Below are 18,452 nucleotides of genomic sequence, written 5' to 3' on the forward strand. Positions count from 1 at the left end.
CGATGCTCCATGGCCAGAAGGTTCCTTCCCGGAGGTGTCTGATTTATGGCAACGGAGGTGGTTCTATATCACAGCTCCCCGAGGCACAAGGTGGGCGGCCGCCCCTGCCTTCCGCTCGGGCCCTCCGCCTCAACTGGCGTCCTGGGTCAATGAGGGACTAACCTGGGGGCCTGCTAGTGATGTAATGACACTGCAGAGCCGCATTCGGGATCTTCTTGAAAGGGATGTCAGCCTCATCAAAGTAATTCAGCTAATGCTAGTTCGACGGGTCCTGCCGTGCAAACGTCGACCCCTCCGAATGTGGGAGTTCAACCCAGAAGGACCGCGAACTATTCAGCACTTCTTCGGCATGACACTCGAAGGGATGTATCGGTTATTCTTCGGACCACGAATAAAGTGTCTGGACACCACCGAGGATGCGGGCTTGAACTGCAATTGTCCAAATACCCAAGTAAGTAACTTTGCAACCAAACACACTGTTCATGTTTATCATAACTTTATTCGGAAACCTATCCGCGGCCAGGATTGGCTAAGGAAGGCGGAGAGGATCAGGTGTCCGGCCCCTCTTCCTGAAGGCTTGACGAATACGGTACTAACCTGGATGCTTAAACATGCACCCTATCAAGTGCCATCGGGGAAGGACGAAGGGAAGAGCAGAGAAGCCGAGAGCGGGCTTCACACATTGTACATCCAAACCGGGGGAATTAACGTCTCCACGAAGGAGGATAATCGGGGAGGTGAATCTCAAGTCCCCCCCCTCCCCCGCGGGAAGAAAAGGGCTGCCTCCGAAGATCTGGAAGCCCGCAAACGGGCCAGCCTTTCACCGAGCTGTAAGTGGATTAAAAGTATTTTAATAAATATATATTGCTTTTCCTCCGCGAGTAATAACCAAGATCTATCTCTTGCAGTCCGGCTTGTAGCCCTTCTCAACAGAGTTCGTCTTCGGGAGATCTTCTTCCGGAGATGATGGAGAGTGAAACTCCACCTGCCTCCCCGCCCCACGGAGCGGGCGACCCCGAAGTGTCGTCATGGAGGATTCCGGATCCATCATGGCCAGAAGTTAACGCTTTGGCCACCCGAAGCCCGGAGTGTTCGGCCCCCAAGGAGGGCAATAGGAAGAGTCTGAGACTGTCCGGCACTCAGCCGGACACACTGACGGGCGTTCTGGAGCGAGCTGCTCTCTCAGAGGCTCACCATACTTTAATGGGTACGGTGTTTGAGAAGATTTCATCTGCCAAAAGCGGGTTGAATGAAGCTTCTACGAGCCTGCTCAAAGGCTTTGAGGTACACCACGAAATACATAATCTTTCGGTTGTACCGCACACGCTAGGTGTGCTCCGTATAGATAGTATCCCCTGGGACTCTGTTTGCCAGCCCTAGGCGGCAAACGGAGGATCATACTCCCAAGTAATGATCGCACTGTATTATGTGCAGATGGCTAAGGGTCCGGCGGTTGACCGGACTACTGACTTCACTGAATTGAGGCGACGGCTTGATGTGGCGCATGCCGACATCGCGCTTGTGAACAAGCGGCCTGACGAGTCACAGGGTATGTGTTTTCTTTTGGATTATCAGCAAATATCAAGAGGAGCATGATGCTAATATCTATAATATGTTGTGGCTGCAGATGGGGCTGCTGTCGTGGAGGCCCTAAGGGCGGAACTTGCCTTAGCCAAGGAACAAGCCAGGATAAGCAATGAAGCAGCCCTGAAGGCGTCCGAAGAGTTAAGAGCCGAACAGGCGGCTCATCGCCGAAGCGAGTATAAAATAGCCGAGATGGCTGTGGAGCTGAAAGATACCGCCGGCCGATATGAGCTCCTTGGAAAGGAGAGCCAAGCGAAAGCAGCTGACCTGAAGAAGGCCTTGGATGCAGCCAAGGAAACACGCTATGAAGTCAGAGCTGTGCGGGAGGAGCTTCGACAAGCCGGACATATCACGGCTGGGAGTTCCTATTTGTCGCGGATGAAGTTCGGAGATCAAAAATACGCTCCTCTAGATCAGTTATGGAGTGCTGCAGACGCGTATGCAGACCTGGCAAAAAGTACTGCTGATGGGACCAAGTTCTTCAAGGATCAAAAAGATCATGAGGTGGAAAGGTTGTTCTGGTCGCAGTTCAGTGCTCCGACGCGTCGGCTGCCGTTGAATGAAAGGATGGCCGCTTGGGCCGAGCTCCATAGGTTGTCCGGACTTGCAATGAGATCTGTCCTAGATCATCTTTGGCCGAAGGGACCAAGGCCGGACAGTTATTTTGGTTTAGTGCAACCATTCCTCGGCGTTGTGTCGCGTATCAACGCTGTGAAGAAGTCATCGTGCATAGAAGGTGCGCAGATGGATCTTGCCCGTGTTAAAACATATTGGGCAGATATGGAAGCCACCGGTATTGCAACCCAGAGTCCGGCAGGAAGCCAGGACCCGACCGAGCACTATTTTGAGCAAGTCCTAGCAGGCGCCCGTTTAATAGAGGCTCAGTGCTCAAAGAGTATCATGTTCGAGTGACAAGTCTTTCGATTGTAAAAACAATGCTATTTTAATTATAAAGGTTGTGTTTATACTTTTGCCCGAAAGTATTGTAGTGCCTCCTGTGCGGCCGTTTATGTATGTATATAACCTGAAAGTTTGCAGTCGTTGGCTTCAGCCACCACGCCTATAATGTGGGGGTGTTTGAAAAATGTGTGTAATCACACTTGTTCCAACATCTTGGTCCATTAAGGAGGTGATCGCACGTCGAACTAGGCAACCGGACTATATAGCTTTAACACTTTCACTTAGCCATAGGAGTTTGACGGTGGGGCTACTATATAGCCCCTGGTACTTCCGCGTGTATCCGAATACGGTACGCGTATGTACATGGCCGGGAAACGGTCCTTCCTTAATGCGGAGGAATCCCGAAGATTCCGATAAGTCCTTGAGTGGTTGACCAGTCTCTCGCTGTATCATGACAGTCAATTTTCGGCTTTCTCTACTGAGGTGGTCATCCAGAATAACCAGGGCACAATCGCAGTAGTTCTCCTTTGGCCGCCTTAGCCGATAAAACGGAACGTAAGGCAGCAACCCAGGAGCAGGGCAAACCCAACATTTGACCAAAGACATGATTCAGAGCTGATGCATATAAGGCCAAACTCGCGACGCCGAACACTCCGAAGGTATTGGGCTGATGCATATATTGGGCCGAGTAACGCCCTCGATAATGAACCCGGTATTTCCAGGTACGTGCATTAATCTGTCATGGTGAAATGCCAATAACGCCAGTATCCCTCGTGGGTGTATTAAATACCCATGGGATGTCAAGCAACAAGAGACATTAAAGAAGGTTCACACAGGGGCTTAATCTAAAGAGAAACCTTTGAGCGGGGCCCTGCTGCATGTCTGCGCCTTTGTCTCCGTTGTGCCGTATCCTGGAAGGGTGTAGCACGATTGTCATCTGCAAGAAGGGAAAAAACACCCAGGTAAAAGAGTCTGGTGTAATCGTGCGAGAAGTTGGTTATTATCAATGAAACATGAAAGTGCAATATATTGTTATATTAATAGGTTCAAGCCGAACCGTGGGCTTTATTACATGTTTGCAGCCCCTAGCACCGCCTATGGGGGTATATCAATAGACCCCATCTCAGATTTATCTGGGCTATTACCACCGGCGGTGCACCGGACTTGTCTAACTGTGTCTGTGGTCTTGACGACCGATCATGTATTCTGGTTGGAGAGGCTGCTTAGTGTTCGGCTACTAGAGCCGCTACATATTCTTTCGCACGTAAAGAACGCTCTATGTTTCTGCTAACTGTGATTATGCCACATGGACCGGGCATCTTGAGTTTGAGGTAGGCATAGTGCGGTAATGCGTTGAAGCGAGCGAAGGCCGCTCTTCTGAGTAGTGCATGATAGCCGCTTCAGAATGGAGCGATGTCGAAGATTAATTCTTCGCTTCTGAAGTTGTCGGGAGAAACGAATATAACCTATAATACGAGGGAGCCTGTGAAGCGGGCCTCAACGCCTGGTATTACTCCTTTAAAGGTAGTGTTACTTTGGTTGATTCTCGACGGGTCTATCCCCGTCTTGCGGACAGTGTCCTGATATATCAGATTAAGACTACTGCCGCCGTGCATAAGGACTCGAGTGAGATGGTATCCATCAATTATTGGTCGAGCACCAAGGCAGCCGATCCTCCGTGTCGGATACTAGTAGGATGATCACTGCGATCAAAAGTGATCGGATAGGCCGACCAAGGGTTGAATTTGGGGGTGACGGGCTCTACAGCGTATACGTCTCTGAGTGCGCGCTTGCACCTTCTCTTCGGTATATGAGTTGCGTAGATCATATTCACTGTTTTGACTTCTGGTGGGAATTTTTTTCTGTCCCCCAGTGTTTGGCTGGCGAGGCTCATCCTCGTCCTCACTTGGTGTCTCCCTTCCTTTGTGTTCGGCGTTTAGCTTGCCGGCCTGCTTGAAGGCCCAACATTCTATGTGAGTGTGATTTGCAGGTTTTTTTGGAGTGCCATGTATTTGACATAGTCTGTTCAGGACCTTGTTCATGCTGGATGGTCTATCTTTGCCGCCTTTAAATGGCTTCTTCCGTTGACCGGGTCGAGAGCCCCTGAATCCGGCGTTGACCGCCGTGTTGTCCGGACTCTCTTCAATGTTTCGACGCTTGTTTTTATTGTGTCGTGGCTTCCCGTTGCCATCCCTAATTTCAGATGTGCCAGGGTCGCTGGTGACTCTACGGGCCAACCAGCTGTCCTCACCCGCACAAAAGAGGGTCATAAGGCTTGTTAGGGCCGCCATTGTCCTTGGCTTTTCTTGGCCGAGGTGTCTGGCGAGCCATTCGTCTCAGATACTGTGCTTGAAGCCCGCTAAGGCTTCGGCATCCGGACAATCAACAATTTGATTCTTCTTAGTGAGAAATATGTTCCAAAGCTTACGGGCTCACTCTCCGGGTTGTTGTATTATGTGACTTAAATCATCTGCATCCGGAGGTCGGACATAGGCCCCTTGAAAATTGACCCTCAAAGCATCCTCAAGTTCCTCCCAACTTCCAATTGAGTTTTCGAGGAGGCTTTTCAACCAATGTCGAGCTGGTCCTTTCAACTTGAGGGGCAGATATTTAATGGCATGGAGATCATCTCCGCGAGTCATGTGGATATGAAGGATAAAGTCCTCGATCCAGTCCCCAAGGTCTGTCGTTCCGTCGTATGCCTCTATATTCATGGGTTTGAATCCCTGTGGAAATTCATGATCCAATACTTCATTGGTGAAGAATAGGGGGTGTTGGATGTGTCGTGGCATGCTTTCGACGGTTGTTGTGCTCGAGGTTGATTCCGAACTGGTATTTGATCAATGATCATTTTGGTGGCCCTGATCTTGCGCCGGAACACGTCCTCTGGATCCATAGATGGACCTGGTCGCACCAACCTTTTTGTCCAGGAGCTCACGTAAATCGTGTGCTGGCTTGGGTGTAGCATCAGTAGCCGCTCTATCGTGGCCACGAGGTGGTCGGTCCCGCTGATCGGCCGTATTATTCTTCGGCGGAATGGGTCTATGGCCTCGTCGTCGAAATCGGGCAGCAGCTTGCGCTTTGGGTAGCTCTTTGTGTTGCGATCGTCGCCATATTTTTTCTTCAGTGTCTAGCACTTTGTTCCATCTGCGGTTAAGCGTATCATGCGTGGCCTTAAGCCTTTACTTCCGCTTCTTTAGGCTCTTGGCGGTGGCCATAAGCCTTCTGTGGAGGTTCTCTTGTTCCAAACGTTTTTTCGGAATGAAGAATGCATCATCGTCCGGATTGTCCTCCTCTCTGGAGGCAGGTTGATGAGTTCTACCCTCGGGGTCGCCGTGATCGGATGTCTGCTCCAGGCTATGTTCAGCGTGCCCTGGCTCATCCGGCTCCATCGCTGGGTCCGTAGGGTCGTTGTTGCCTTTGAGTCAACCGGGGTGTCAATTTTTCTGGCGCTGTTATCGCTATTTTTACTATGGCTGGACTTAGAGCGGCGTCTGCGCCGTTGCTTTGGTTTCTGCCCGGGGGGATTATCCTCCATTGCATCCTTTTTGTCGCCGTTGTTCTCCTTGGGTGTATCCACCATGCATATGTTGAGGTGGCTGTCCAGCGCCGTGTGGGCGGTGGTTCTATATCATCTCCCGCATCGACGTCCATACCGTCGATGTCTTAGGAGTCGAAGTCAAGCGTGTCGGTTAAGTCATCGACAATGGCTATTAAGTGGGTGGTGGGTGGGCAGCGAATTTCTTCGTCGTCCGTATCCCACTCGAGCCGGACATAGTTCGGCCAAGAGTCTCCTGACAAAGAGAGAGACCTTAAAGAATTTAGCACGTCACCGAAGGGTGAGTGCTGAAAGATATCCGCGGCGGTGAACTCCATGACCGGTACCCAATCAGATTCGATGGGCACTGATGCACGCAGTCTGGAACCTACGACCAGAGACAAGTCCGGGGGTTCGGTGACACATATTTCCTTAGAGGTGGAGTCTACGTTCGGCTCCAACGCCGATAAGTGTGCGGCCTCCGTGGCAGGGTCCATCCACCCATCCTCGGATGGCACGATCTGCTCCAGATTGAAGTCCGGAGCTGCAGCAGATGCGATATCCCGAATACTGTCCGATGGCAGATCTAAGTCATGCTCGTCGTGATCGTTTGGCACTCCTGACGCGGGCCCGAACCAGTCGAAGATCAAGGCTCCGCGGATGTCGGTTGTGTAGTTCAAGTTTCCGAACCTGACCTGATGGCCAGGGGCATAGCTGTCGATCTGCTCCAGCTGGGCAAGCGAGCTGGCCCGTAGTGCGAAGCCGCCGAATACGAAAATCTGTCCGGGGAGAAAAGTCTCACCCCAGACCGTACCGTTGTTGATGATTGAAGGAGCCATCAAGCCTCGTAGCGACGACACAGAGGAACTCTCAATGAAAGCACCAATGTCGGTGTCAAAACCGGTGGATCTCGGGTAGGGGGTCCCAAACTGTACGTCTAAGTCTAATGGTAACAGGAGGCTGGGGACACGATGTTTACCCAGGTTCGGGCCCTCTCGATGGAGGTAATACCCTACTTCTTGCTTGATTGATCTTGATGATATGAGTATTACAAGAGTTGATCTACCACGAGATCGTAGAGGCTAAACCCTAGAAGCTAGCCTATGATTCTGATTGTTGTTGTCCTACGGACTAAACCCTCCGGTTTATATAGACACCGGAAGGGGCTAGGATTACATAGAGTCGGTTACAGAGAAGGAGATCTAACATCCGAATCGCCATGCTTGCCTTCCACGCAAAGGAGAGTCCCATCCGGACACGGGACAAAGTCTTTAATCTTGTATCTTCATAGTCCAACAGTCTGGCCAAAGTATATAGTCTGGCTGTCCGGATACCCCTAATCTAGGACTCCCTCAGTTGGCCTCTTGGACGTCAAGACTCTAGGGCGGCAGTCCTGGTGGTGGGGGCCGTGGTGCTCGTGGGCTGAGTCCACGGCTCAGGTGCGGGCTAGTGTCCATGGCCGCGTGGGAGGCATGGCGGCTTGTGCTTGTCGCTCGGTGGCTGTGATGCGGCTCTGTCCCCGGGATGAATCACTTCCAGTTCGGAGGTGGAGTGTACTTCCTAGGTGAAAACCGTGCCTAGCATGCCCAGGCCGACGAAGGCGACATCCGTGGACGTCGTCATCTTCTTGAAGACTCAGCTGTGGCTGCTCTGTTTCTCTCTAGGTGCCCCGGATGAAAATCTCGATCCTTTGGATCGGGTGGTGGCAGCACTCCGGTGGCGTATCCTTCTTGAAGGCTACGCCTTGGGACTCATGGACCGACGGCTTGCAGCTTGGTTTCTTCTCGAGGGCTTGTTCCTGGTTGAGTGCTCCCTCGACTTCGTGTGGCCTAATGTGTATCTGTTGTGTACTTTGCATTGTTTTGGGAGTGTTGGCTGCTTCTTTGCACCTATGTGTCTTGCCCTTGGTGTGTTGGCGTGTGTGGTGGTGTGTTGTATCTCCAGTTGTAAGTTGGTTCGTGCTATATATATAAAGCCGGGCTAAAGCCTTTTTCGTAATGATGTCTCCTTGATTATCATGTGTGACGTGTGGAGATTATCTGTTGATGACACGTGATTTGCTGCCTTGTGGTGGACGATTCTGGTCCAGTTCGAAAGTGGGTTTTGATTTCCCACGATAGTGCAGTTGCGAGGCCAAGATGGTTATTGCAACATTTTGAGAGAAGACAATGATTTTTCCAACTTGTATTTCCGTGCAAGGATGAGGGAAATTGTGTACCAATGAGATAATGAAACATGCGGTGTGCACATACATGTGTTCCTAGATGGTCGGTAGTCCAAGCATACGTCGGCTTTAGACAAGCTCCCTCGTCTTTATTCCCAAATGTTATGGATTGTTTAGATTTAGAAGAAGAACATGATGACATGCTAGAGCAGCCCGTAGAAACTCCAAGAAGCTGGCAGAATATTTTTAAGACTCTACTAGTTGATCGAGGAGAATGTGAAGAGGCAGGAAAGTGATTTGTAAAATATCCGCCATTTCAAGCTACTCTTCCTTTCCCTATGTCTCCCATGTCTTGGCTTGAAACGGATTACCCTTGTGGAGAAACAAAATCTCATTCTCGAGGCTCGTGATCCCCTGATTCACTCACTCATGTTGCACTCCTCCAAGAACAGACCCCAGATTGTTGAGAAGGCTGTGCAATGCGTTGTGGCAAACTCAATTAATGGGCATGCTCCCTCACCATCCGTTCTTGTTTTCTTTCTCTCCTCCCACTTATATCATGACTAATTCAATAAGGGATTAGAGAAGGCAAGTAGTAGCTAGATACGCTTGAGCCACCCGAGGGAAGTAGGGATGGATCTGAAGGTGAGTGGGGAAAAAGTTTAGTGGTAAATGAGGACAGTATATATCACAGGAAGATGTGGAAAGTATATATCACGAGAAGATGTCTCAACTGGAACTACCATGTGAAGCAATTGGAAGAAGAAAGGAGAGAAGGCTAGGTAGAAGGCACCATTTCAGAAGGTGTGAAGAACGTGAATAGGTAGGACCGGAGGATACGTGGGTCATGGGGAGTGGATGGAGTTAAAATGTTGAAGCAGTATATTTCACATGACCATGCATATAAGCTCAGTTCTCGCACATGGACATCGTACTCTTCTATCTTGTTAGGTATTATCTCCCACAAAGCCTCTAGCAACATCATAAACCTGATGCATGCATCTACCAATTCTATTTTATTTTGTTGTGTTCAATGGTGCCATTACTTCACCATAGATTTCTCCATTAGTGGTGCTCCGTTACTTTTGTTTGTTTTTCATTAACCATCACACTTTGGTATCGATGTTGGCGGCGGTGTTTTTGTACCACCGCCCGAATCCCGCGAGATCCACCAGAGACACACCTCCACATACACTCTGACGGTTCTAGACGCACCACCAAGATGTGGGCTTGGCAGGGAGAACCTTTTTCCATCTTCAGGGAGTTGCCCCCGTCTCATCTTTCCAAACAAGACACAAACATTAGCAAAGAAACATATAAAAAATGAGCCCTCCCACCGACAAAGGGTGGGGATCCACCGCGCCCCATGGCTCTAATACCATAGGAGATGAGGCCGATAAGCGGCCTCGCCGACGGGAGATAGAAACCCTAGTCGCCTGTTCGCTTGGAGGAGGGGCAAAGGGGTAGGTCACTTTATTAATTTAAAGTCAGGCGCGTCTTGTGCCTTTTATCTAAAAAAAGAGTGGCACGGTGTAGCTTCAACATTTTTCCGAAACAAGGCAAAAGACCTGATATTTCATTAATTAAGAAGGAGCTGTAACAAAGTCTGAAGACAACAACTATACACTAGCGAATATAAAGCAACTACACACGGGGTAAAATTACGCCTAAACCTTGGGCACCCGCCAAAGCCCACAGTCCTTCCTCGTCCATGATCTTGTCCAAGAGAATCATTTAAGGCACGGAGACGTTCCAAAAGACCATAGCATTCCTCTTCTTCCAAAGTTCCCAAGAGATAAGCTTAAGGAGGGAGGCCATTCCTTTTCCGTTCGGCGAGCGCGCAAGGGCAATCTCAGTCCACTAGTGTCTTACCCTATTCATTGTCGCACAATTCTTGTCACAATGTCACCCAATCTGATCCTCGCCTTTATCACATTCCAAACCACAATCGAATATCAGCATTGGAATAGAAGACGCCCTGCTGATTCCTGAACTTGGCTGCAAAAAGAACTTGCATTTTGGGGCAACCACCCTCTCAGGTGTAGCCTATCCGCCGTCCAGACTCTATTGTGAATGATTAGCCAAACAAAGAACTTGCATTTTGGGGCAGCCCACGCTTTACAGACAATCTTTAAAAGTGGTGTGGTGGTACCCACCCCACAAACTGCATCTAGTAGGCCGAGGACGTGGAGTAGGTGCCGCTCTCCATAAGTTTCCAAGTGATCATATCTTGTGTGTCGTGGTCGAGAATTACCCAGTCCAACCTCTCCCATAGGGTAGCAAACTCCTGAATGTGGCTGGTGGCAATGCCATTTGTCATGTCAATTTGTGATATCCAGTGGTCATCGATGAGGGCCTTCATCACAGAACAACCTTTCTTTTTCGAGATCTCATAGATTTTAGGCGCAATGTCCATTGGCCTTAGGCCATGAAGCCAAGAGATTGCATCAGGTCACATCATGTGTCTCACACCTTACTTGTGGATCTGTCATGTTATTTCAGTGTCAAACAACAAGGTCTCGGTTTGTGTTTGTTGTCAGAGATTACCACATTACATTGTTGTGACTATTTGTTATATCAACCATGAAAATGACTATTATTTCTTTCTTGCTTGCTATCCTAAAGACAGCGTCTAAGCATGACTTGGCTTGAAAGACAAGTATTCGCTCATAATATTACTTCTCCTTTGAATGCTCATAAGAAAAATCATAAATAATTTACACTGATTCTTTCAACTATGCACCTTGTTGCAGATTGGATGCCAAACATCATGATCTAGTGCCACTTTTTCATAGTTGTAGCATTGCCCAAAATCGACGTGGTATTTTCGTGCCCTAATACAAATCGATCTTATAAAAGATGTGCTTCGGTGATTTATTTCTCTCAGATCATACATCCAACAAAGGCACCATGTGTTTCCGACTCCTCTCATTCAAATTCGCAAGACTATAAACTTGAATTATCTTCAACTTGCTCTCTCTCTCTTGTATTTCTTCTTGCTAGCTCTGGTATTCCATGGATGGTTTTGATAAGAGATGGGGAAGCAAGCAATGCTACAACCTCTCATATCATGAGCATTTGAGTAAGCGTTGCATGATGTAACATGCAAGGAAAAAATGTTCTATGATTCCTGCTCTATCTACTAGTAGTACCTCTCCCTTCGGGTTTATTTTTTTTCGTTTTATTAGCCGCAGTTGTATTGCTCTCCATCATATGTTCAAATTTTCAAGGTGCACTAAATTGTTGCATGCAAGGATTAAGTGAAAACTCATCAATGCATGTAAAAGTTGTGTTCATTCATAGATCTTGGTGTCACGCATGCATGCATTACAATTAATGCATTGGTGAGCACAATTTTTTTAGGAAATCAGTGCATTAATTGAGTATTTTTGGAAATTAGAAAAAATATTCCACTATTCACCTTCCACCTTGCTTGGTGAGATTTTTGAATTGAGGCCTATAAACTGGGGGGGGGGAGAGAGAGAGAGAGAGAGAGAGAGAGAGAGAGAGAGAGAGAGAGAGAGAGAGAGAGAGAGAGAGAGAGAGAGAGAGAGAGAAATTTAAGACATATCATAAGTTCATTTGTTGGGAGAATTTAGGAGTCATGTACCAAACCGTGTGAATGGGACTGAAACCCACATGAAGCTCGATGGTAGTCTCATTTGATGGCACATATAGCGAGGTTGGGCGATCGCCCTACCTTGATTTCCTGCAAAACGTTATATCTACGTATGTATATGCATAGGCCAGATTGATCGCTAATATTTTAAGGGAACTAAATCGCATCGTTGGAAAGGAAAAATGCAAAGGCATTGTGGTCTCTCTGTTGTTGAGCGAGACAGCTAGCAAGTGCTCACGCACGATTCAGTGGATGCCTTTGTTCGTTCGTGTACACGCACAACACGAGGTCATGACTCATGAAGAAGACCCACAAAGTCCAGATAGCAAGGGCTAAATTTTTAAAAAAGTTATATTTCAAAAAAACACGAAGTCATGACTCACGAACTCTACAGCAGCTAGCGGCGCTCGGCGTCTGCAGGTCAATGTACGCGACACACGACCTAGCGCTAGCTACTAGCACCAGCAGGAGGCAGCAGCGCTGCAGTGGCCACAGCCAACTGGACGGCAGCGATCAGCAACGGGCAAGATTTGGCGCATGATGCTACGGCGTTCTCGACTTTCCAGTGAAAATGGATAGGCAACATCCATTGCCAGGTTTTCTAGTATATCACATTAGCTTCATTATGGATATATCTTTAGGTCGGTTCTATCGAAATATGTTCCAATATTCATTATATTAGGTTATTAGTTTTAGGATAAAATAAAGGGAAGTGTGCATTGTTAGTTGTACGACTATTTTTGTTGTGCATCAAATTTTGTTATGTGCTTCATAATCCGTCCAACCTCAAAAAAGATTCGTCCTCCGCCATTGCATATATGTAGTTGGAGGTAATATCATAATGTCGACCAAAGGCACTTCTCACCTTTTTGGACAGTATAAGTAGAGAAGTAATAAATATGTGTAGGCCACAATCCCATAGATTGCTGTAACAAAAGAACCACAACCTTTTAAGTGAACTGTAACATAGACTTGGACCTGGAAGGCAATAAAGCATGCAAAGAAGAATCTTGAGTTCGCTAACGCTCCTAAAACAAAGCAAGAACCAACCCATGTCATCGTGGTTGCTGTCGTACTATTATGCCTCAAGACAAGATTTTTCAGAACTATACGGTGCTGCTGGAGAACCTGTATCTCAGTCTGTACATCCTACATAGTCAGCTTCTGCTTCTGGTAACTCTCATTCCTATCAGATTGTTAACTTCAATTATCTTCACCTTGCTCTCTGTCTTGTATTCTGCTAGTTATATAGTCCCCTGTATGGATTGGTATGTATGAAAGTGATACAGGAAAAGCTAACAAGACACCTCCTCTTGTATTGGGAGCTTCTCAGTAGGTGTTGCATGCTATATAACACAAACAAAAATGTCTTTAACATTAATTCAATGCGAGATTTCTGCTCTGCCTAAGCTAAGACATATGTTTGAAAAATGACTGTCGACATGCCATGATTCTTAGTATGACTGATATGCCATGTACCAAAGCAATGACTTCTGCTTGTAGACCCCAACAACCAAGGAGTTACTTCGAATAGCTCCAGAGGCCCATTACTAATTACCTTTTTTAGGGAATCTCATTACTAATTACTATTCAACCGATACAGAAAACAAATAGTTCCAGTACAATACATCAATACAAACAAAGCCACTTGTGGAGGTTCACCAAAAAAAAGGCTCCATCGAAATTAGTGTTGTTGTTGCTGGACTATCTTGCACATACTAGGCTGCTAATAGACAACGTGTGCCTCCTTGTCAACTCACACATACTTCTGTACACTTTTGGACTATCTTACACATACTATGAGAAACCTTCACATCTGACGTCAATCCTCATGGCTGGTATCCTGGTAAACTGCACCGTAGATCTGAAAATGACCGGTAATGCCTGAGGAGAGGTTAATTGCTTCATGATTATTGTGATTTATTTGGACAGGTCTGTACTCTTTCATGCATTGTTTGAATTTTTCTGTTGTAGACAGATGGTGTATACAACTATGCTAAAGTTTGTATCTTATTAGGGCTCCTTGTCTTTTCATGTTAGGGATCTGGGTGCAGTTATTTTTCATAGAGAGACCCTGAGATCGGTTTCCATTGACAGGGCCTAAACTATGGGAACCAAACTCCTGGAAATATGTGGTTTTATCAAAGCACAAATACTGAACAGCGATACGGATACTATGTACGTTTCCAAAACTAACTTTTGCATCTTGAATTCTATATTAGTTTGGTAGGGTAAAAGATTGAAATTTTAGTATGCCCCGTCTTTTTTGAGCTGAATACGTGGATTCCTTGCAGGGTTGCTCCTGCACATACAGATGATCAAGGCAGTCGGTATAGTTGCCCTCTTCAAGGGAAATCTTCAGTGTGAAGTTACTCTGTTTTCTTTTCTTCTCTGTTCTTGTGTGGTACTGGCCGCCACTGTTAGCCATGGTGTGGTGTGGTGTGGTGGCAGCATGTACAGTTCACTGTAATATATACTGTGTGTTACTATTTTGCATCTTTTTAGATATCCTGTAGAGTAGAACACTATTGGGTGATAACTACCGGTGGAACAGTGTGTGTGTGTGTGTGTGTGTGTGTGTGTGTGTGTGTGTGTGTGTGGATAAGTCAGACGCTGGTTGTGTTTGTTTTGTCCATTCTCAAGATTAAATTTCTACTGCAAATCTCAATTTGGTTGTTGAAAATATAAGTAGAACGAGATAAGATGCAATATGGGCTGAAATCTAAATTCAAAGCTATATCATGTATAAGTGACAAGTGTCACAACACCAGAGGTGGGAAGTGACCTTTGCAAAGAGTGACCCTTAACTAGTGATTTCGAACAATCATGAGCATGTATGCCACCTGCCGGCCGGTGCACCGTAAACGGAAGACAACCCGGTGAACGGCTCCAGGCAAGGACACGGTGGATACCTCCTCCAGCTGCCGGCTGGTGCATGCAAGTCAAGTCTAGAAATATGTCTTCTTGATCCATTCCTGTTTGTTCAAATAGGGTGAGAGCAAATTGAGTGATAGTATAATTTCCTTTTGTACTTTTGGTCATGTGTTCTTGCTCTGTGTAATTAGGCAACCAGGGGGCACATCCCATGTGTATTCCAATGATATGTTCTTGAGGTATATTTTACTCTCTCTGTTCCTAAATAAAAGTCTTTTTAGAGACTCCATGGGAAGTCTCTAAAAAGACTTATATTTAGAGACTCTACAAGGAGTCTCTAAAAATACTTATACGTAGGAATGGAGGGAGTAATAATTAGGTAAGTAGTTAGGCCTAGGCAGCACACATGCATGGTCTGTATACTTGCATACCTAATCTAACCAAAGATGGCAATTAGTGCCCTAGGGTTGTATAATTAGTGGTCTAATAAAGTACTGGCTCTGGGTTTGTATAATGAGTGCCCTCGCGTTGTATAATTAGGGCCCTGGTGCTCTCTAATAATTTTCATTCATTCCGAAAAAGAAAAAAGGAGAAGCTCTTTGGACCAAAGCATCCATCCGATCTTCCCGGCCTCCTCGTTGTTCGCTGTCGCCCACGCCACCATGTGGATAGGCAGCGCCACTGCCGCCTCCGCCTCTGACGTGCTGAGGCACTACGGGCGGTGCTACTGGGAGCTCTCCAAAGCCCGCCTTAGGTGCACTGTCGCCTCCGCCTCCAACGTGCTGCGCCACTACGGGCGGTGCTACTGGGAGCTCTCCAAAGCCCGCCTCAGGTCCGCGATTTGCTCCCGTTTCCTTTCACATTTGATGTTTTTCATAATGAAGTAAAGAAGATATGATCTTCAGTTCTTGTGGCTAAATTCTGAAGAAATGAATTTTTTACTTGCTCTGTGATTTGGGAATTATATGATGTAGAAATGGAATTGTAAGTGTATTGCAGACTGGGTTTGTTTGACACATGACCTCTCCTCTTCTTGTTCTTGTTTCTTGCTTCACCATCCAGTTTTGTTGTGCTTTTTGGACACATGTCCTGAAATGTTAGAGCTTGGCCAAAACTTTTGTGCACGATGGAGATCCTAGATAGCAGATCGTGGCCGCTGCCAAATCGTTACTGGTCTGGTCGGTTCACCTTGACAATGTATGCATAGTGGTCGATTAGTGGTTTAGTGTGCCCTGAAAATCTAAGATGACCTTCATAATGGTAAAAGTGAACTAGCATTTAACTACGTCCTGTTTGTTTTTGTCAAAAGGTGTTTAGTATCATTAGTTTTTGCCATTCATAAGATTTCATAAATTGTAATGGCACTCAACTTCTTGCAATCTATCCGCCTATGGTAATATATATGAGTTTGCCATGGTCTGTGTCTTGCATCTTGGAACTCCTTGTAAATGGCGAATTATTTGTTCTCTTATTGCATTTATTTTATTTTATTTTATTATATGTTCCCTTCTTTATGGTATAGTGCACTTGTTTTGGCAACATCGGGGGCTGGATATGTGCTCGGGAGTGGCAGCATTGTAGACATTGCTGGACTTTGCTACACATGCACTGGTACCATGATGGTTGCAGCATCTGCCAACACTTTCAACCAGGTATTGGCTTGTTTTTTTGGGGTAGCCTTTTCCATTGGCAGGATGGTTAACCAAACCAATGTTCATTGTGTTCACATTCTTGAAATCCTTGTGTTCATTGTCACGCAATCTCATACTTCAATATCAGTTTTTGAGAAGTCATTCTGATTTTCCTACATATTTACATCTATTGGGACTTATAGATATCATTATACAACCTGGTTATCACGCTTAGAGACGATGAACATGGTGCATCGACATCCTTTTCAGGTGTTCGAGGTAAAGAATGATGCTAAAATGAAAAGGACAATGCGACGGCCCCTACCATCAGGGCGTATTAGTCCTGTGCATGCTGCCATGTGGGCTACAAGTGTCGGAGCTGCAGGAACAACATTATTGGTTTGCAAGGTTCGACTCTTTGCCGTTTGCCTGTACTTGCTCTACACTATGTTTCAATTGTGTACGGTCACTGTAGTTGGTATAATGTTGTTATTGGAACTAAACATCGCGAAATTTTGGCAATGTCTTGCAGGCTAATTACTTAGCTGCTGGGCTTGCAGCATCCAATCTCATCATGTATGCATTTGTATACACTCCACTGAAGCAAATACACCATGTCAATACATGGGTGTGAGCAGTTGTTGGGGCCATTCCGCCACTTCTAGGGTATGTTACTGCTGATGACACATGTCTGGATTGTCTAGGTGCAGGCTGAAAAGGGTATTTTATATGTTGAATATTGGAGCGAGTCCTTCCTAATTGTGAGTTTTGCCACCGCCTTGTGCTTTTTTGACCAAAGCACATGCTTAAGCACAATTATGCTATTGTCTACTGCCTAGGCCTGCCTCTTTTTTACTATGGTTTATACTCATCTAGGCTCTTCTTAATTTAACTACACTTTTTGTAATGGACCCAACTGTATCCAACAAGGACAATTACTACTTGAGTTACTACTTTTCATGGCTTTCCTATCTCTAGCATAAGCTATCCAATGCCTTCACCGGTAAGCCTATTTCCTGCTGGCTTGTGTACCCAAGGCCATATCAGACCCGTTTGAATAAAAGCAACATATATATATCGTAGAGACATCTGGACCTACCAGCTTAAACAAACAAATTGAAGTTATGAACTACTCTCAAATCCATGGCTGCTAACATAAAGCACCAAACTGATGATACCGCTGCCTTGGAGGCTGTTTCAGGTCATACACTGACATGTTAAGCAAGCAAATAAAAAAGGGGGTTGCTTATAGGCATCATGGGCATATATTCTGTATATTATAGCACTCATGTTTATTTACTGAATGGAGCTGTGCAATATGTTCACATGGCATCTGGTCCTTATTTTTATCATGATACCGGTGGGCAGGAGCAGCATCAGAAGTGTCACTCAACTCTATGATTCTGCCTACTGCTTTGTACTTTTGGCAGTTACCACATTTCATGGCCCTTCCGTACTTATGCCGTGACGACTACGTTGCTGGAGGGTAACTCAATTATTAATTCCAACTGGTTATTACCAGATCTACCTAGTGTCTTCAAAATGTTACGGCTTTTACATTGATTCACTTGTTGATTCAGGTACCGAATGCTCTCTTTTGCTGATCCTAGTGGTAAAAGAACTGCATGGGTATCACTCAAGAATTGCCTCTATATGTTGCCGTTGGGTTACTTGCATATAAGTGTAAGTAGTAATCATGCATATTTGTTCTCTAATTTCCATTACTTGTAATAAAATTGGTCAAACTTGGGATATGTAATCATGCATATTGGGTATAACTGTAAGTACCAATAATCATATAGGTTCTCTAATAATTTCCATTTGCTTCTACTTGTAACAAATCAACTTGGTCAAACTTGAGATGTTACTCATGGAACTAACATATGGTTAATCTGTAGGGGGTCTAACATCTGGATGGTTCTGTTTTGAAGCATCACTTCTAACGACGGGCCTTACCATTGGAGCTTTATCATTTGTACTGGATCCTACTCACAAGAGTGCAAGAAGAATGTTCCATGGTAGCCTTTTGTATCTTCCTGCTTTAATGGCTGGACTTATATTGCATCGGCTGCCTAACCAATGAGACTAGTGAGATCGTTGTGGTTCTTTGTGTTGCTGAGCTGCGGGAGGACGAAGAAAGTG

The 18,452-nt window shown here is 46.1% G+C and overlaps 1 pseudogene; it reads left to right on the forward strand.

Annotated features, from left to right (window-relative positions):
* Positions 1 to 15,341: 15,341 nt before the first annotated feature.
* On the forward strand, positions 15,342 to 18,433 carry LOC123085761 (protoheme IX farnesyltransferase, mitochondrial-like; annotated as a pseudogene).
* The last annotated feature ends 19 nt before the right edge of the window (positions 18,434 to 18,452 follow it).

Source organism: Triticum aestivum, chromosome 1B, assembly GCF_018294505.1.
Source record: "Triticum aestivum cultivar Chinese Spring chromosome 1B, IWGSC CS RefSeq v2.1, whole genome shotgun sequence".
Taxonomy (NCBI): Eukaryota; Viridiplantae; Streptophyta; class Magnoliopsida; order Poales; family Poaceae; genus Triticum; species Triticum aestivum.